Here is a 21,694-nt window from a genome sequence, read left to right as displayed (position 1 = left end):
ATGCTTCATGGTAGTTCATGAATTACTAGCAAAACACTTTACCAACTTCCTCTCTGATACAATATGACTATATTTCTTGAGAGAAGACATCATATATTTGTTATAGAAAGGTCAGAACTCAAGAGGTCTCTCCTATATAGGCCAAATACATGTTTATGTACTTCATACAAAGTATTTATAGTTTGTATTGCCCCCAAATTTATAAGTACTTAAAAAAAATAATATATTAGTTTAAGAGAAAAAAAAATATGCCAAGAAGTCCTAGGTACATAAGGAACAATTCATTATCAATTTAGTGATTTTTGAATAAGCTACTTGAAAGCACTGTTAACATTTATATTACCTTTGGATTATTTTGAAGCCTTTGACTAGATATTCCTCTAATATTAGCTATGGATTGCAAATATATAAAATAGATGCAAGCATAGTTAAATACTGCACATAGAAAACTGCTTTCCATTTAAAACATGACTCCAATAAAGTAATGTAAAAAATAATTGATATAATATATGACATCTTCTAGTGCAGGGGTTCTTAAACTTTTTGATCTCAGGATTCCTTTTCATTGTTAAAAATTATTGAGGATCTCAGAGAGTTTTTTTTTTCAGGGAGGTTATATCTATCAGTATTTCTCACAAAAGAAATTAAAAGTGACACAATTTAAAAATAGTCATTTTAAACTAACAATAATAAATCCATTATGTGTTAATAGGTATAGATTATATTTTAAAAATATTTTCCAAAACAAAAAAATTAACAGGAATGCATTTTTTACATATTATTTTGCAAATCTCTGAAAGATTAGCAAAAACATGTAATACATATAATCTAATTTAATCTCTAGAAGAGTTGCAAAAATATAACTGAATAGATGGATTTTCATACCTGCTTTTATATTCAATATGTTGCACATTGTTATTTTGTTTAAAGTATATGAAGAAAATCTGATCTCACATAGATATATACCAGGAAAAGGGAGGAGTATTTTAATAGACAAATAACATCTTAGTATTGTTATGAAAACAATTTTGACTTTGCAAAATCTCTGAAAGTCATTTCAGACCCCCAGAGTTCTTAGCCACATTTTAAAATGATTTCTCCTGGATTTTTTTCCCAGGTCAGTTGTTCTTCCAAGGAGATATTTCAAATGTTCTTCTATTTTTTTCATTCTTTTAATTTTGTTTGATTATTTTTTGATGTCTTATAGAATCATTAGTTCCACTTGCCCAATTCCATTTTTTAATTTATTTATTATGATTTTTTTTAAAGTGAGCTTTTGCACTTCTTTTTCCATTTGAAAAATTTTTTTCCAGTAAATTTTTGTGTATCTTTTTTCCTTTTGGAAATGCTTTTCAAGGCATTCTTCTCTTCACTAAATTTTTGTGTCTCTTTTACTATTTGGCCTATTCTGTTTTTTAAGTGTTATTTTCTTCAGGGTTTATATCTCTGTTTGTATGTGTATTCCTTTGCCAAGGTTTTAATTTTTTTAACTGATTTTTTCCAGCACTCTCATTTCTCTTCCCAATTTTTCTCTACCTCTCTTACTTTTAAAAATTCTTTTTGAGTTCCTCCATAGCCTGAGACCAATTAATATTTTTCTTTGAGATTTTGAATGCAAGAATTTTGGCTTTTTTGTCTTCTTCTGAGTGTATGTTATTTTCTTTGTCACCATAGTATTTTTCTATGGTCAGACTTTTTATTTCTGTTTGTTCATTTTCCAGCCTATTTCTTCACTTTTAACTCTGAACTAATATGGGTCTCTGTTTTTGGAGTGGAGAGGGCATTATCCCAAGCTTCAGGTTTTATGCAGTTGTTTTCAGAGATAATTCTGGGGACTTGTAAGTTTTCAGTTCTTCCAAGGTGGTATGAAATAGGAAGAGATGTGTTTGCTATACCTCTGAACTTGTGTCCTGCTTTGTGAGTGATCATATACACTCTTTTTAACACTGGAACTTGACCAGGGTTCCTGCTGCCCTATAACCCACAAATTCTGTTGTGTTAGTGTTCCTGATAGCACTGGGACTAAGACCCAGAACTGTAACCCAGATCCAAGGTTAGGCAATAACAACAGTAAAGGGACCCCTGTCTGTGGGCTGAGAGGTCTATAAATTGTCCTGGCTGGCATGGATTCAGTCATCCCTAAGTATGCTTCCATTTTCCTGTGCTGATCTGGTTTGCACTGATGTAGTCTGCGCCTCTCTCACTGTGGTGCAACAGACCTTTCCTGCAGATCTTCTAAATTGTCTTGGGCTGGAAAATTATTTCACTCGGTCTTTTTGTAGATTCTGCTGCAGTAGGATTTGTTTAGTCATTATTTAAAGGTATTTGGAAGGGTTTGGGAGAGAACTTAGGTGAGTCTCTGTCTTGATTCCACCATCTTGGCTCCACCTATCTATCATCAGCAACATTTTTAGTTAGAACTGCTATTCTAGGAAGACAATTTAATCCTGATAAGCCTACTCTTAAATCTATTCTCACTATTCTTGAAAAGAACTGAGAATGGCTTGCAACTTAATGTTACCCAAACACCTATTAATCACTTGTTATATATAGATAATATCAAATTACATGGCTTTATTAAAAAAATCACATTGAAGTTCATGTCTTGGAAACTTTCCTCAATTACATCAAAATTTGGACTTGGTGGGTGTGACATTATCAATGTGTGCCAAGGAGGATAGATTCTGGTGATTTTGAACTTGAATTCAGAGGTTAAATTGAATAAATGGATATTTAAAAATGCTCTTTCTTCAGACAACACGTTGAACATAAATTATCTGAGGAAGTTCTGTCTGTTTCTGTCAAGAAACTTACTGGCATCTTGAAATCAAAGCTTAATGGGAAAAATATATTAAAAGGAATTAAACTTTAACCAACAAGGAAAGTGATAAGGATTGAATCTGTGATTTCATTGACACCAGGAAACTCCCTCTACTAAGTCAGTTTAGCATCTTTTCTTAAATTTATAATCTTAGAGAGTTGCCTAAAAGCATGAGAAGGTAAGTGATGTGCTTAGGGTCATTATATTATGAAAGTGTTCTCCTTGTTCTCCTTGTTTTAAAGCATCTATCATATTTCCTCTTTCAAAACTACAACATGAGCCATAAAAGTTTTGGGAAATAGTGTAACAAAGGGACATGTAGTAATAATGCAACTCAGTGCCTATCACACTAAGGCAGTTATAGAAAGATGATTATTTCCTCAAATTACTTCCTCAAAAAGGAAGACGATTAATAGATGCACTCAGAATATGAGATAAGCAGGTCAGAAACCCACAGAAATATTTTCAGAATTGACCAAAATGACTTCATAGAAAAATCAATCAACAAACATTTAATAAAAAGTTTGCTATGTGTCAAATAGTCAGATAGGTGGCACAATGAATAAAGTTCCAAGCTTGGGGCCAGGAAGATTTATCTTCCTGAATTAAAATCTGGCCTTACATACTTACTAGCTATGTGATGCTGGACAAGTCACTTAGCCCTGTTTCTCTGTAAAATGGTCTCGAGAAAGAGATGGTAAAACACTCCAGAACCTTTGCCAAGAAAAGTCCAAATGAGATCATAAAAAGTTGGACATGGCAGAAATGGCTGAACAAAAATAGCAGCACAACATGGGCCAGATACTGTGATAAATGTAAGAGTAAAGACTATCATAACATTGGATTGGTTGTATGTTCACTGAATATGTTTTGCAACTGAATGGAACCTATGAAAAAATTAAGATCCCAAAGGGAATCAAAAGACCCTCCAAAGTTCACATCCTTATGAACTTGAGCAATAATAAATTGATGAAAAAGTATTGAACAAATGACTGAATTATATGGATTTATTTATGGCAATAGAAGTGATTATGATGGAAATTTGAGAACAGGTCCTACTAGCATCAGAAATAAGAAGATTTATCCTTAAGGATCCCAGACAATGGGATTATTTATTACAGATTATGTAAATTGTAGAACTTGGGTAACACATCCAATCCAAACTACTAAATATTCATTATGTGCTTACTAGGTGCCAGTCACTGTGCTAAGTGCTAGTAATAAGTATTAATACATTGAATAAAAATAAAGACAGCCCTTGCACTCAAAAAATTTACAGTATAATGAGAGGAAAAAGTGAGGAGGAAAAAGGAGATAGGAAAATGATTTTGGGAATGGAGGAGACTGGAGGTATCTGGTACTGATGTAACTTGTTCCATGACCAAGATGACAAACAGATGCAAAATGAAGTGACCTACAAGTCCATTTCCTGCCTAGTATGAAGAAGACATTGGGAGGAGTTTGGTATGCTAGTCTTTAACTCGCCAGTCGGAAGGGAGAGGAGGCAGGAGAAGAGGTATCAATCAAGATGAGATAGCAATATAGTTAGTGGTGAGTTTAGAAATGATCAGTTTAATCTTAGGAGGGGGGTATCTTGTTCTGTAAAGGTTGAAACTGGGTAAAGCAGGGGATATAAAGTAGGTTGGGGCTTCATCACAAAGGCTGCAAAAACTTAGAACTTACTGAATACCTACCAAAATATGATCTAGTGGTTAGAATTATGGAACATAAGTGTATATTGATTAAGAGCAGACAAATCTCTATTACGTATATAGGCCTCAACTTTAAGAACTCAGTTGTCCTGAAACTGAAGCATTATCATAGAGCAGACTATTGATTAAATAAACAATATAAAATCGATCTATGAAAACTTAAAAATTATGTTTTTGTAGATATCACCAGATCAAACACTCATAATTTCCAAGATATATGGAATAAAAAGCTTTCAAAATGTAAAGATTTGGTAAAAGATGTCAAACCATGTTGTTGTTGATAGCACTTCTGTCATTCTGTCTGCTAACAGAGCTTTACCAAGAATGCTTTCAGTGAGCCTACAAAAAAATGATCTTGAATTTCAATGTTCTATTCAATTATATAAAACAAATTATCCACCTGTGAAATAGTATAAAATATAAATAAAATAGTAGCAGGATAGTGAATTATCCCAGGATAATTTGTCTGAAAAAAATGAGAATGGATATATAATATTTAATAAATCAAAAGTACTACATTGTATATATTTTCTTTCTTGATGTCTTACCATATATAACTATTTGTAGTAATTTTCAGATAATGTTATTTATTCCTTTTGGGTTATCTTCATGGTAGTTAATATGATGGTCTTCTCATAGTATATGCTTAGGAAATGGTGTTAATGATTGTTTTCAACTTCAAAAACACAAAACACTTAAGCTCTTGGCCATTATTTATCTCATCTATTAAATGATAATAATAATAGTTAGGTTTGCTACAGGGATGATGTGAAGGTGAAATAAATTATAGATAGAAAAGTAAGTGGAAAAGTTGTAAAAGTATTATACTAATGTCAGATATGAATATTCTGTGGGATTGATATCCTGTTGTCATCACACCAATAATATAAGGTTGAATCCTCATTCACTATTCATTCTTTCACTGTTTTAAACATTGGAAATACTTTAAAAAATTTTCAGATTGTTGAAATACAGGTAGATGAGTATTAGAATGAATAACTGTTCTTACCCTTTGTGGCTATTACCTCATGGAAGTCTTTCTTCTACAATTGTCAGAACAGACAAATGGGAATTTAATTAGAAGAGAATAATTATTATAATTACAGCAGGCCACACAACAACTAGCGGTCCCCAGTCCTGAAACATTCTCCTTTCTCATTTCTGCTTCATAGCTTCCTTCAAGTTTAAGCTAATGTCCCACTTTCTGTGTGAAGCCTTTTCCAGTCCTTTTTTAATTTAAGTGCTTTCCCTCTGAGGATTTAACCTGTATACATCCTGTTAACATATAATTATTTACATGTTGTCTTCTCCATTGAGCCCCATGAAACCAGAAATTGTTTTTCTTTAAAAAAAATTATCCCTAGTGCTTAACATCATGCCTGGCCTTAGAGTAGGAAGTGGGCCGACTGGCCAGAACTACATGATATAAGTGTAGCTGTTAAGTCTATTGGCTGACAGATTGGGGGGGGGTAGGCTGAAATTTCTTGGCCTTTTTTCAAGGGCTAGCTAGTTCTACCTCCTGAACATGCCAGGCAGGCAAGAGTGTACCTTTTGTTTTTGAAAGTCATAGTAGGAAGTCTTGGAGGGTAAAGGAGAAATTCAGACCAAGTGCTCTAGGAATATTTAATAAGAGAATACTTTCATTTGGGAGCATCAGGAAAGGCTTCATTGATTATGTGATCATTTCTGAATCTCAAAGGAGGATAAAGATTCTACAAAGCAAAAATGAGGAGGGATTGCATTCCAGGCATGTAGAAACAGCTTATACAAATGGATGGAAGTTGGAAATGGAATCTCAAGTTTGGGGAACAACTTTTTGTTGGGGAACAATATGTTTTGGGGTCCACTATAGCTGGAATAGGGAGTACATATGGAAGAAATAAGATTGGAAATGTAGATTGGAATCATCTTAGAGAAGGCCTTAAATGTCAGAGTAAATAGTTTATATTGATCAAAGATACAACAGGAGGCCACTTCTTATGAGCAGGAGAATGGCAGGAGCAGACTCATGTCTTAGGACATTATTTTGGCTGTAGCAGAAAGTATTAAAAAGTGAGAATGGAGACAAAGAAATCATTTAGTAGATTATTATGATAATCTAGGCATAAAGTGACCCAAACGGGGCAGGGTAAAGTGCATGGTCATCAGTGAACAAAAAAGGAAAAATGATGGAAAAAAAATTGTAGGAATAGAATTGACTGGATTTGCAGACTGATTACATTTGAGGAGGTGATAGGACAGAGCATAACGTTGAAATTTGGAACCTTGGTCCCTGGGAAGATGGTTTCTGCAGAAATAGAGAAGTTCAGAGAAAGGGGAAGCTTGGTGTGGAGAATTTTGAACATATTGTGTTCTCTGGCCAGCAGGAGATTTCTAGCAGGGCTCTCTAGTTAGGAAAAAGGAGAGGTAATACCAGATTTATTCTTTGCACGTAGGTCAAGATGTAGCCATGAGCATATGGCACAATAATGGTATATGTGTTGTTTATGTTGAGTTTCATTCTTTTCTGCTCTTAAGTGAATGAATGGAGGTGCAATGGACAAGACTATGATCTTGTGGGTTTTTATTTTTTGATAATATTTTATTTTTCCCCTAGGCCCATGTTAAAACAATTTTTTACATTTTTTTAAAAAAAGTTTTGAATTCCAAATCTTCTCCCTCCCTCTTTCCCCTTGTCTCTTTCTGAGATGGCAAGCAATCTGTTATAGGGAATACACATACGATCATTTAAAAAAAACCCAAACATTTCCATATTAGTCATTGTGTTCAAGAAGACTTGAACAAAAAGAAAGAAAAAGAAGGAAGGAAGGAATAGAAAAATAGTATGCTTCAGTTTGTATTCAGACAACACCAGTTTTTTCTCTGGAGGCTGATAACATGTTTCATTATGAGTGCTTTGGATTCTGAGGATACCTAAGTTTTTCACAAATCTTCATTGTAAAATATTGTTTTTACTATGCACAACATTCTGGTTCTGCTCATTTTATTTTGCATCAGTTTTATTAAGTCTTTCCAGGTTTATTTGAAATCATCTTGCTTGCCAATTCTTATAGCCCTGTAATGTTTCATAACAATCATATACCACAGCTTGTTCAGACATTCCCTAACTGGTGGATATAACCTTTGATTTTTGAAAGGTCTAGGTATTTAGGAACTGGAATATATTTATTTATATATAATATACATTTCATAGTTTACTGATAGGTGAGCCAGTTGGAGATGCCACTGTAGGCCTAAGCAAAGCATTGTGGAATATAGCCCAAAGATTCTGGATCCTGCAGCAAAGGATTGACTCATTTAAAAATTATATCACATGTTAAAGTGAACATGGTGTGATAAATACTCTGTAGCAACCACTTTAAATATGAGCCCATTTTTGAATAGGGATCAGAGGAATAAATGGGAGAGTATACTTCTTGTTTGGGGAATGATTTTATTTTGTGCCTTATTATTTCATTTCGGTAAACATCTCTTTGTAAAATCTTTTAAAAAATATGTCTGGTAGGTGACTGGAGTGTCTAGGAGAGAAATAATATTTACTCTTTCTACCACTTACTTGGTATTTCCCTCTGGAGTGCTTCAGATTTCTCTCATAATATTGGTTTACAATTCAGGAGTGTAAAGCTGCTTGAATTGGCTTATAAGAACTGGTTGTTAAATTTTTAGTGTAAGCATTTATTTACTCTCTAGAAATCGGCAAGTGCTACAAACCAGGAGTTGACATTATTCCATTGATTGTCTGGACTTAAGAAAGTCATGAAAAAATAATAATGCAGATTAAAAAGTGTGTTGCGTGTGCATTTTATTTTTTGGAGAATCAGATTTTAAACATTCACCTGCATACTCCTGGTTTATTATGATCAAACTTTTCCTAAATGCATGCTTTGTATTCAAAGCTTGAATATAAGTGCCTATATGCAGGGACCAATTTTTACATTAAAACAAATCTTCTAAGGCACTTATGCATAGGATTCATAGATATATATGGAATGGAATATAGAATCAATAAATATTTATTAAATAAATATAATAATTTACATTATTGTTAAATACTTAAATTGTTAAATTATTTATATTATTGTGCATTTTGAGGGTTTTTTCTTTGGGTCATAAGTATTGACCAAATTCACATAAACAATGAAAAAGTCAGCATTTAAAAATGCATATTAATTTTTTTGAGTTGATTTAAATTTTTTTGGAGATAATAAATTTTCATAGTTATAAATGAATGGCATACTGTACCTTCTCAGGTATCAGATAAGATAGGAAGTATCTAAGGCCAGATTTAAATTAAGATCCTCTTCACTTCAGACAGTCCACCATCTACTGCATCGTCTAGCTGCCAAAAGTGGGGAGAAAATGAGAATGGTTTTTTCTCCTGTCTCAACTCAAAACTAAGACCATTTTGTTGTGTTGCAACTGGGACAGGAAGACTTGAGTTCAAGCATACTAGCTATTTGATGTAGGGGCAAGTCACAACAGATCTGTGGTTTTCTTATCTATAAAATGGGAATAGTAATGGTTATAGATAGACAAAATAGATATAAATTATAAACATAATAATGTGTCATATAATGTAGCACATCATATTATTACTCTTATTATTGTAATGATATTTTATTTGGTTGTTGTGAGAATCAAATGATATAATGTTCATAAAGTATATAGAATGGAATATAGAATCAATAAATATTATTATTGAATAAATAGAATTATTCACATTATTGCTAAAAACTTACACTCTTAAATTACTCACATTATTGTGCATTTTGAGGGTTTTATCTTTGGACCATAAGTATCTGACCAAATTTACATAGACAATGAAAAAGTATTTTTTTTTAAAAAGCGTATTTATTTTTTGAGTTCATTTAACTTTTTTAGGAGATATTAAATTCCTGTAGTTATAAATTAATGGCATACTGTACTTTCTCAGGGACCTGACTTTTCTCATTTCTTTCCGTCTGGAAGAGAAATTTCTTTCTGGAAAATTATTGGGTTCCAGCTTCAGCATAGCACATTATTATTGTTCTTATCACTCCTATTAGTATAATATAAGACGTATGCCCCCAATTAAATTGTTTTAAAATTTTTCATTTTTATTCCATGGGAGGAACACTAGTTTGGGAATCATAGTCTCATAGGAATTAAACTAGGAAGGGACTTGGTGTTAGAAGATATGGGATCAAACCAGACAATAATTAACTGTATGATTGTAAGCAGATCACTTTACTCTCCTGAAAATCAATTTCTTCACATGTCAAATGGAGGTAATAACATTTCTGCTGCCTCCTGCAGGAAGAGGGGAAGTTTGTCAGAATTAAAAGAGAGAATGGTGGAGCAAGGCTTTGTCACCATAAAGCATTGAATTAATATAAATTATTACTATAATCACATTTAATTGTGGTAGACATTTGAGTAAGGTAATAATAACAGCTCACATTTAGAGATGATTGTAAGATTTTCTAAGGACACCCAAGGGGTCCAGTGGATGGAGCATTGGGCCTGGAGTCAAGAAGACTCATCTTGCCAAGTTCAAATCTGGCTTCAAATGTGTGACCCTGGACAAATCACTTAACTTATTTTGACTCAGTTTTCTTATCTGTAAAGTGATGTGGAAAAGGAAAGGCAAACGACTTCAGTATCTTGGCCAAAAAACTCCAAATGGGGTCACAAAGATTTGGACACAATTGAAAAAATTGACTAAACGAAGTATAAGATTTGCAAAGCACTTTATATGCATTATCTCATTTGATCCTCATAACAATCAAATGAAATATCATTACAATAAGAGTAATATGATGTGCTATTATGTTATCATTATGTAATGGCACATTATATATGTTTATAATTTATATCTATCTGTCTATAACCATTATTATCCCCATTTTATAGATAAGAAAATCAAATGTCTCAGGGGTTAAAGCAAATTTAACCCCCACATCAAAAAGCTAGTATGCTTGAACTCAAGTCTTCCTATTCCAGGTGCACCACAACAAAATGATCATAGTTTTGAGCTGGGACAGAGGAGAAAGCCATTCTCATTTTCTCCTCACCTTTTGGCAGCTACATGATGCAGTAAATGATGGGCTGTCTGCAGTCAGGAGATCTTAGTTTAATTCAGACTCTTCCTATCTGTGTGATGCTGGGCAAATCAGTTTACCTCAATTTCCTCATTTGTTAAATGAAGGTAATGATAGCATTTATCTACCAGAGTTGAGTATCTTGTGAAATAATAATTGTAAAACACCTAGCAGAATGCCTGGAAGTATATGTTAAGTGCTATATATGAATTAGTTATTATATTTATTACCTGCATTCAAATCCAGCTTTAGACACTTATGTAGCAAAATAATTTTTAAATTTCCCCCAAATATATATTTCCTGAGAGCCTGTTTTTGTTATCATTTGTGCTTTATTCTCAACATCAGGGAATTGATGGTATGGCAAGCAAATTAATTGGATTTAAGTGAGGAAGAGCAAGGCCACCTGTCTTATTTTCCCCTCCAGCGCCATCTGGCTTCAGTGACCAAATACATATCAGGACAAATGGAGATGGCCCTGGATGAAATGGGAGACCTTTGTCTTTTTAAGCTAAGGTCTTCAACAGGTCTCAATTTGATAAGGCTGCCCATTCAGTGATTAAGGCTGGATAGCAAATGAGGCAAAAAATTTCTATTTCACCTATTACATACAAAAAAATCTAAATAAATGAATGAATCTGGGAGCAGAGACCCTCAGGGTTTCTGGCCAAAGCAGAAAGGACAGCTATTCACTTTAGATCTGACTCAATCAGGTCCTAAATAATGATGAAATGAGCCTTGGCCTGGACCTATTGGCCAATTAAAATCAGACTGGTTTTGGTTTAAAGTCTGTCCAGAAGAAAGAAATCTAGCTAGTAACCCCCAAGATATCTTGGGAAGGTTCAGAGGTGCAAAAGAGAGAGAAAAAGTGCTTTTAGGAACATATGTGGGTAAGAGTATGATATCCTATATGGATAGAGGAAGGAAATGAGGGAAGGAGGACGGGAGTGAATGTAATGTTTGGGCTAGCTTTCTGGAAGTTCTCTGGATGGCCTTGGTCTCAGCAGGATAGTCACCATGAGGATAGTCAGGAATAGAGTCTAATGTCTTTATTCTCACAGTCTGTCTCCTTCATAATCTGTTCACTCTGACTGACTGACTGTCCCCAGTTCTCTCAACACTTAAATACCATATTACAATTACATCATTACAGCATGTGTGAACTAGAGAACCGTTACATCACCATACTAAGTACTAAGAATATGTAAACTAGAGAACCATCATCTCATCAATCACACTGAGTTAATAACTTGTAAATAAGTATCCTTGTTTCAAATATACTTCTCCAGAGTTCCCACCCTCTACAAATGAGGAGTAGGGAGAAAGGAAGGAAAGAGAAAGAAATAAGGAAGGAAATAAGAAAGGAGGGAAGGGACGAAGAAAGAAGGAAGGAAGGGAATAAGAGAGTAAGGAGAAAGGAAAAAAAGAAGGAAATAAGGAAGGAAGGAAGGAAAGAAGGAAGGAAAGAAAGAAAGGAAAGAAGGAAGGAAGAAAGGAAGGAAGAAAGGAAGGGAGGAAGAAAGGGAGAAAGGAAGGGAGGGAGAAAGGAAGAGAGGGAGAATCAGCCTAGAATAGAGGCAGTCCTAAAATTCTGGACTTAGGTTCAGAATTGTCTAAATGTAAATCCTGTCCCTGACATTGCATCCTTCTAGGCAAGTCATTTAACTTCTCTAGGCCTTAATTCTTAATTTATAAAATGAGTGTATTGGACTATATGACTTCTAAGGTCTCTTCCAGCTTTAAAATTTATGGCCTATTTGTAACTGTTTCCCTAGAATGGAGAAAATGTTTTGTTTGTTGGACAAAAGCTTCACATCAGTGTGCCCTGGAAGATGGTGACCTCCAGATTCTAAAGGCCCCACAAATTGAGGTAATGGTGTGCTGGCCAATGGAAGCCAGTTCTTAGAAACATGGACAGCATTCTTGGCTTCTTATAATTCTCCCAGGTGGAAGAAATGTGAGTCTGTTTTTGTAGCAATCACTTTTAGTTTGAGCCCAATCTTTCTCAGGGGTTAGGGTAAAGAAAAGAGAATGTGCCCTTGGTTCAGAGGATACTGGTGAATTGGTTTGAATTTGCTATATCTCTGGTTTGAATTTGCTATATCTCTTCAATAAATATCTCTTTAGAAAAAACTAAAAGATAATGTGTTTGTTGATTAAATTGATAGTGGAATTTTAATCATGGGGTCCATCAATGATAGAAGGAAGATATTCGGTATAATTGATACTTGATAGTGGGAGAAACAAAGGAGAGTAATAGTTAAAGCCAATAGTTATAGAACCCATTGCCCCTCAGCTGTACCCCTAAGAAACTTGAGGAATCTTTTTGTAGACTTGATTTGCCAGTGAGAGTTGGGTTAAGATCCAGAGAATTGATAAAGGCTCTATTCAAACAGCTTCTGATATGTGTCTCTGATTTTTAGGCATCAGCCTAGCTAAGTATAGAGAAACTCATCACCACAAGGTTGGTTACTAGGTAGTGTTTTTTTAGTCCATCAGTGTTCCTGAGACAAGTTATCAAGGATGATTTATAGTGACTTCCTCCAATCTTTATTTCCAGAGATATAAATATATTTAAAAAATTTTAAAGTATAATTAATGATTTTGTTAAAAATCAGTCCTGCCATAGGAGACGGTGTCTATGTTTGAAAGACGAGAAGAAGAGAAAAAAAAAGTGAATACATTAGATAGGAGTCTATGGGAGTTCCATAGTTCCTGGAAGCTATCTTCAAGTTATTATATGAAGAAAATGACTTGATCAAGGTCACATAAGGAGTAAACAAGAGAGGCAGCCTTAGAATCCAGGTCCCCTGACTTCAGAGATAGTAATCTTAACTTAAGATGCTGGAAGAGTTTAATAGGGCTCACCAAAGTGCCTGACCCATCTTTTCAGTTACTTAACTAATTAATATCTTATTCCATTAAAGACTTAGGGACTAAAATTCTATTGTTTAGACTTTTAATTTACTGATGTTGAGATATTTTACAGGTGTACCAAATTACTTTTATTTCTAACATCATCATGTGACAGACAACCAATACTCCTAAGCACATTTCTGACATTTTTTGATTTTGTTTTTTAAGAGAGACTGAAAAAAATGAGTTTCTCTGGAGATGGGACTATATTAGTCTTTGTCTCTTCAAGCTTTCTTAAAATATGACCTGTTTGACATTTAGGAGTTGTGACTCTGACATCTTTACTAACACCATTTGACCAATAATCAAAGAGAATTTTACTATGGATTTCTTTTTTTTTAAAGTGAGTCTAATGAAGACTTTGATTCTGAATATGAGGTCAAGGAAAAAAAGATGCCAAGTAAGGATAATAAAACTTAAAAGGACTAAATCAATAACATTAGAGGACTAAGAATACCTAAACACAATTTTGGAGAAGTAACAAAGTAAGTCAGAAGAATGTGAAAATAGAATTAGAATAATGGAAAAAGTATACAAGAACTCCAAGGACAAACAAGGAAAAGAACAGGAGAAAAGAAAGGATAATTTTATTGGTGAAATCAGAAAGAACAAATGTAATAAAATTATTGCCTCCAAAATTATGTCATGTGAAAAGGGAACACATTTGACAATGGAAAAGTGTTAATATATTCAATTGACTCAAGAAAGAGTTTAAAAATGATATATCCCATTAAACCAATACAATTAATCATCTCCTATGTGAAAATAATTCTTCTTAGATCCCATCCTATCTCCGCCAAGAAAACATAAGCTCCTTGAGAGTAGAGACTATGAGTTTGCTTTTATTTGCAAACTCAACATTTAGTGTAGTCTGACACACAATAAGTGCTTAATAAATGTGAGTTAATTAACTGATTGACAAGTCACAGATTTGTTTGCCTTAAACTACAGAAATTAGGGTCTTGCTCTCAGGTCATTTCACTTCTAGTTAAGGTACCAAGTCCATAAGCATTTATTCAGTGCTTACTAAGTACCAGGCACTGTGGTTGGAACTGAAAATAATAGTACCAGAAGATTTCCTTTAAGGAGGTTTCATCTAATGGAAGATGAGAGAGCAGAAAAAGTGGTGAAGGTATGAAGGTACCTGACACAGAGGACATAGTAGAGAAAGTCTTGGTATTTGGGGAAGGATGAAGACTTGGTTAGCTTGTTAACATGAAGATTCTAGGAGAGAGAAGCCAATCAGAGGCAGAGGATGGAGGAGCAGAGGGTACCTCCAATGTGAAAAATAATCTAGAGGTATAGTGAGCTTTCAGACAAAAGAGATTTCTATGGTTTGAAAGAGAAAGTTCTGTGGAGAAGAGCCAATAATAGACTGGTAAGGAATATAGCATCTAGATTGGATCAAGGCTAGATTTTAAAATAACTGTCATTTATCCTAGGATTCAGGTGACCAATGACTATTATTGTATTGTTCATACTTTAGAGTTCTCCATTGCAGGTTCCATACTTCCAGGTTTCCATGTTTCAAACTTGTGTTTATTCACTATCTTCATTCAAAACTTAATCTCTTCCATGTCCTATTAGAGTTCTGTCAAATGGCTGATCCATGTGACAAACTAATCCATACCCAGGTTTTCATAAGTTGTAATAATTTAATGTCACCGTTAGTCAGCATGAGTCTATTATTGCATCATATTTATTCAGTGCCTTTTCTTAAGTGTCAAGGTTCTACCCTCCAAAACTGCCCCATTGATTTAGGGTACTTTCATGCTTCTTGCTCTAGGTAAAGATTGCAGTGTTTATCATTAGTGTAAATAATTAATGTCTTTTAAACTTCCTCCTGACTTCATCCCTCATTCTTCATTATTCTGTTTGTTGTACTGTTGAGTTTCTGGAACAGGTACAACAGTTTTATATGTATGTACAAAAATATGTTCTAAGGTCAAATATAAATTATTTTGAATATCCATCTATCCTATTGTTCCCCTTCTCCATTAGAATAGATAATTAGGGTTTTAACAATAATTTAACAATAGAACAAACTTGCTCTGTATTTTAAATACCTTTTACTCAACTGGGATTCTCTGAAATTCTTTTTTCTAAATTAATACATATGTAGATCAGAGATGATAGCACCAAAATGAACTTTGAGAAGTTATTAAGTTCATCTGAGACTATAACACACATTCACGTTGGGCCACATATTTACGATACTTGCTCATGTTAAGTAATGTGGTATCCATATTCTATCTTGTCCTTTCACCTCAAGATAAGCATAGGATCATAGATTAAGAGCTGGAAGAGACCTTGTAAGTCATTAAGTCTGATTTTGCTTCTTTTACAGATAAGGAAACTGAGGCCCAAGGAAGTTAAGTGACCTAGCTAGGATTATCCAGCTCATAAATATCTAAAGCAGGAGTCGAACTCCTGCTTCTGTTTCTGACTCCAAGTTTGGCATTCTAAAACTGTTTTCCAGTGTGAAAGTTAATAGAAATTGCATACAATTTTAATTCTTAACTTCATTCTTATTATCCTACCTTTGTATGTGGTGAAGTGAGTTATCTATCTATGTCAACAATACCTATTTTCTTCCTATCTTCTGGAATGTTATAGGGAAAAAAAAGAAATGTTATGACTTAAATGACTTCTTCCTTCTTCTTAATGGGAACAATTTACTTTTTTCTTACCATTAGGATTAAGCACAATAATTTACAAGACATTAGCTGTTGGCAAGTTCTCTTGTTATTTTTCTTCCTAAGAGTAACAAGGTCATCACCTTCTTAGTCCCATTTTATAAATGGGTTCTGGGGATTGGGAAAATGAATTGAATGGGGGTTGAAATGAATTACTTGGGATGGGAAGAAAGGGTTTATTTATTTGTAGAATTCCTTACCACACTTCAGTACAAAGAATTAGGAACTGGACTCAGATGATTTGTAGTTCAAATGATAATGACTGGGCCATACAACTCGAGATATGGGGTAACATGAATAGTTAATAATTGAATTACTATCAATTCTTGGGGGGAAATTGAAATGAAGCAGTGTTTTTAGATGCAGCATTCCTATTCTGAGAAAATATTCTTGGAGTCTTGAGTGTAAAGCAAAATAGGTTTTCACTTGGAAGGGGAAAAAAGTAAAGTAAAGATGATTTTGGAAAGCCTTGGAATGTAAACCCTTGGAAACAAACTCACTTACCCATTATCTCTTCAGCTTGCAGTATGATAGTTTTTTCATTGAACTCAACAAGTTCTGTCTTGGTTGAGTGACTATAGTTGCAGCATTGTCCTAGGAACTCCTCTTTTTCTTCCTCTTCTTCCTTTCCCCCCTAAAATTGGAACAATTTACTTCTTCTCCTGAGTGGTTCTCATTTTTGATATCTTGAAGTATAACTGAATTTTGAAAGCCCATTGTGTTTAAGATGGAGTTGCTTGATTCTACCTTAAAACCCAAATTACTCTGGATTTCACTGAATGACCAATAACAGTCCCAACCCAAGCCTCAGTGGCTCATTGTTTAGGTTTTGATGGCTTAGAATGAATGTAAATAACAATTGTTTTCTATTCTGGCCAGTCTTCTCCTTGCAGACTGATAGCCTCATGAAGGTAAAATGACCCTTCTTTTTTCTCAACTTTTACCTTGCCAAGGAAGAATCATTGGATGGGTATGGTTTTAGACAAACTGAGATCTGGAAAAGATTTTAAATTAGAAAGGTCAAGGTCACCCACTGCATCCTGGGCCTGTTAATTTGACCTTTGTCTTGTCCTTGGACTTCCCTGACCCTGAAGGAGAGAGTGAGATTGAAGACTTTGCACAGCTCTGCCCCACTCATATTGAATTCATATGCTGACATTGACATCATCCTGATGAAGTCATTGGTCCTTGTTAAGTAGGAACAATATATAGGAAATATAATAAGAATATAATGCACATTTTTTGAGGACTTCATAATCTTATTAAGAAGAAAGAACCACACTCACAGAGAATATTTATATATGTGAGAATGGTACAGACAAGAATCATACAAATTCAGAGCAGGAAGAAATCAGTGAGGGTGGGGAATTTTTGATTCAGGAAGAACAGAAGGATTTGGATAAGTAGAGAAGAAGTGGAGGTAGAGGTAGGGGAAATTATTTCAGTTAGGGGGCATGAATGTACTTAGTTTTTACAGAAAATAATGAAGAAGCTATCTTGGAGGCTCTATGTTGGAGAATAATGGGAGAAAATAAATTTGAAGAACTAGGGTGGGGTAAAATTGCAAAGAGTTTAAATTTCTAACTAGCATATTCTTTGGACAATAGCTAACTACTAAAATTATTCAAGCAGGAGTATGATTTGATATAGTGATATTTTTAGGAAGATTAATCTTGTGGTTGGACAGTTGGTGTTTAGGGTGAAATGGGCAGGATGTTGGAGTCAGAAAGATCAGATGGATTTCCGTAATCCAATGTAATAACATTAAAATATCATATAGATTTTAATGGTAACAATTAAAATGGAAAGGAACGAATGAGCTATTTTGACCAGATCAATGAATGAAGAGAGAGATCATAGCCTGAAATGAAAGGAACAACATTGGATTTAGAGTGATATGGTTTGGTGTTGAATCCTCTCAGTACCCTTTATTATCTATATGACCTTTAAGGGTAAGTCACTTAACTTCTCTAGACCTCACTTTCCTTATTCATCAATTGAAGGGGATGGATTAAATGACCTCTCTGGTCCTTACTAGTTCAAAATCTATGAACCTATAAGAATATAGGAAAAGAAAGGCTTTTGAGCTTTGGTAAATGAGAGAGTGGTTGGATAGTTGACAGTTAGGCAACAAACATTTATTAAGTGACTACTGTATGCTAGGCACTGTGCTAAGAAATGAGGATAGAAAGAAAGGGAAAAAAAATAAAGATCTTTCTCTTAAGGAGCACATATTAAAGGGAAATAATATACAAAGGATTATGTTCAAGCAAGATATATGTATACATATGTAATAAATTGGAGATAATTAAGTTAGTAGTATCCAATTACTTTTAAATTAAATATACTTTTCAATAATATTACAAATTTAAATGAATTCAAGGTCATATACAATATCCCTCCATAAATGTCTTATTCCAGTGCCTCAGAAATAAGGGAATTAGTTTGAGAACTGGTATTAGTGGAGAAGATTTGAAATTTAGTATTAATATGCAATTCTGGTGAGATGCCTAGTTGGAGGTATTTAGTATTAGCTAGGCTTTAGCAGAGTTAAGAAAGAAAGAAGTCAGAGTTAAAGATAAAGACATGGGAATTGCCTCAAGAAAAATGTTGGTTGAAGCCATGCAATCGGCCTCATGTTTTGAGGGGAAGACAGAAATAAGTATAGGAGGAGAAAGAGGAGCTCTAGAAGGAGACAGAGAAAGCTCAATTAGAGTGTAATTCTAGAGATTAGAATCCTCTTGCTTGTTTTATGCACTTAACAAATCTTTTTTGAATTGAATTATAAACTCTACAAATCAGAATAATGCAGTGTTCATCAGCCAAGGAAGGAAAGAAAGCATTTCAAGAAGGACAGTGTGGTAAATGGTGCCAAATGTTGCAGCAAAGTTAAGGTTAGTGCTTACTTCAGCAGCAGATAATTTTAAAATTGGAACAATACACAGAAAATTAGTATGGCCCCGTTCAAGAGTGACATGCAAATTCATGAAGTCTTCCATATTTTAAATTAAATACATGGTTAGGAACTGAACAGAATAATTAAAGATGAATACTACTGCTTAAAATTGTTGAAGATTATGAGAACAGACAACAGATCTCTAAATTTGGTATTTAGGAAGGTCAAGAGTGACTTTTGGAAGGGCAATTTTAGTACAACAATGGTTGTGGGCAACAAGATTGTAGGGGAATAAGGAAGAATAAATGGTGTGGAAACAAAAGAGGGGAGTGTACTTCACACACCTTTGAGAAATTTTCAGTGAAAGGGACTAGAAAAACTATAAGAATGTCTGCTGGTGGTGATAGTGATCTGTAACAAGCCAAGTGAAGTACTTTTTCCAATATGGAACAGATATACCCATGATTATAGGGAGAAGAAAAGGGGAGAAATTTAGATGAAGGCACAGAAGAGAAAGGCATCAAGTGTGGGACTAAGGTCTTGAAATGATTTTTACCTTATCTCAGCGTCACCTCAAAAAATAAATTTTATGGTCTGGTAGTCCCTTCAATAATTTGGACCCTGTCCCATCCATAATGACTCATCTGTCTACAAATGCTGACTGGCTACTCAAGTAAGTCACTTTGTTCCTTCACTATAGGTAACTATCATTGAGCCAGCTCTGCTGTAAGTATGTATATGAGCATGTCAGCAGTTCAAAAGAAATTAGAGAATGGACCTGGAGAAAATCCCAGTCCTAAAAACAGTGTTGTAGACATTCTGCCTTCCCTCCTTAGATATCTTTTTTAATGGGAATTCAATTTGTGTCCCATTTGCCTCCTGCTATAGATAGAATGTACCAAAGAATCATAATGAATGTAAGTGGGGCTGGTGGAAAATGTTGAGCTCAACTGAAGAACATTTTTTAACGGGGCTAATGAAATGGAGGCAGTTGTAGCTTGGAGGGTAGAAAGATGATCTAAGAGTCAGGAAGAAGACCCAGGCTCCTAGGATAATAAATTTAGACATGGAAGGGAAAGTAAGACCCAATAAGGTTAAATAATTGTCCAAATTCATATGGGTAGTGAGTGACAGAAGTGAGATTCCACTCATATCCCATGAATTTAAGTTTAGCATTCTAAGTACTTTGCCTATTGCTTCCTTTCTACTCCTGACTGCTCTTTATTAGCTGCGATAAATCATTTAACCATCAACAGCCCAGGTATCTATCAAGATTATAAGAGACAGGTCTCTAAACTTGGTATCTAGGAAGGTCAAGAGTGACTTTTGGAAAGGCAATTTCAGTGCAATAGTGGTTGTGGGCAACAAGATTGTAGGGGAATAAGGAGGAATAAATGGTGTGGAAACAAAAGAAAGTGCTGTGTTACAGCTTCTGACCTACATTGGCAGGAAGCAAGTTACTTACAGTTCTCTATACCAATTAAGTCAGCTCTGATAAAAAAAAGAAAATCAAAACAAAACAAAAAACAAAAAAATCCCAAACAAACCAGAACTGGAAAGGTGAACCATCATGTATTTCATGTTGATGATATCTCTTATAAGGAAGTAAAACCTACAAAGCAATATTTTATAATGAACCTGGGGGCTTTTAGATGGTACTGATTGCATTTAAGGAAATACCCTGGAGGCTCACATCAGAGTGTTGTGCCTCAAATGACGGGGTCTGATCACTGTGTTTTTGATATTTCAGTAATCCAAAATTTAAAATTTAGTTAAACTCCTTTGGACACAGTCCAAAGTGGTCCTGAGTTAATAATGAATTCTTCCTTGTCATAGAGTGTTACAACAGAATTCCAGTATCATCAGATCTGGTTTTATTTATAAGTAGGAGAGGCAATAATGTATCTGGTATTATTTTAGAGATGCTTAGAAAGACCTTTTGCCTACAAACATGTTCCTCGCTCAGGGACTTGAAATTCAACTTTTGGATGGGAGTTCTTAACCTTTTTTTTGATGACATATGTCGGTTCAGTAGTCTGGTAAAGCCTATGGACTCTTTCCGAGAATAATGTTTTTAAATGCATAAAACAATATACATAGAATTATAAGGGAAACCAGTTATGTTGAAATAAAATTATCAAAATGAAAAAATAAAAATAAATTCATGGATTCTAGATTAAGAACTACTGAAAATGCATGTAATTTTGGCAGGGGTAACATTAAATCAGTGATATCAAATTCAAAAAGGAACTCTTCTGGTGTAGCACATTGACTTAAAAAACCACAAATTAACATTATTATGTTTCTATTTCTATTTATTTTGTTAAAGTTTTCCTCATCACCTTCTGCTTTGGGCTTCCTGCAATAAGTTTGACATGTCTGTATTATTTCCTTATCAACTTAGTGCACGTTACTTTATCAGATCATTTTTATTTATAAGGGCAGCATAATATATTGGATACTTGGAATGAAGAAGAGACTCTGAAAAGGGAAAAAATATTGCAAAGAAAACATTACGGATCTGAATAAGTCAGTCAAACCTATAGTCAAACCAATCTAGTGAGATGTATATT

At 34.2% G+C, this 21,694-nt stretch overlaps 1 non-coding gene across 1 annotated transcript; it reads left to right on the top strand.

The window, feature by feature from the left end:
- The first annotated feature begins 19,127 nt into the window (after window positions 1-19,127).
- On the top strand, window positions 19,128-19,230 carry LOC111721148. Its single transcript, XR_002770491.1, has one exon. It is a non-coding gene; the product is annotated as a U6 spliceosomal RNA (small nuclear RNA).
- The last annotated feature ends 2,464 nt before the right edge of the window (window positions 19,231-21,694 follow it).

The sequence above is a fragment of the Sarcophilus harrisii genome, chromosome 5 (genome assembly GCF_902635505.1).
Source record: "Sarcophilus harrisii chromosome 5, mSarHar1.11, whole genome shotgun sequence".
NCBI lineage: Eukaryota > Metazoa > Chordata > Mammalia > Dasyuromorphia > Dasyuridae > Sarcophilus > Sarcophilus harrisii.
This window is presented reverse-complemented; position numbering and strand designations above follow the sequence as displayed.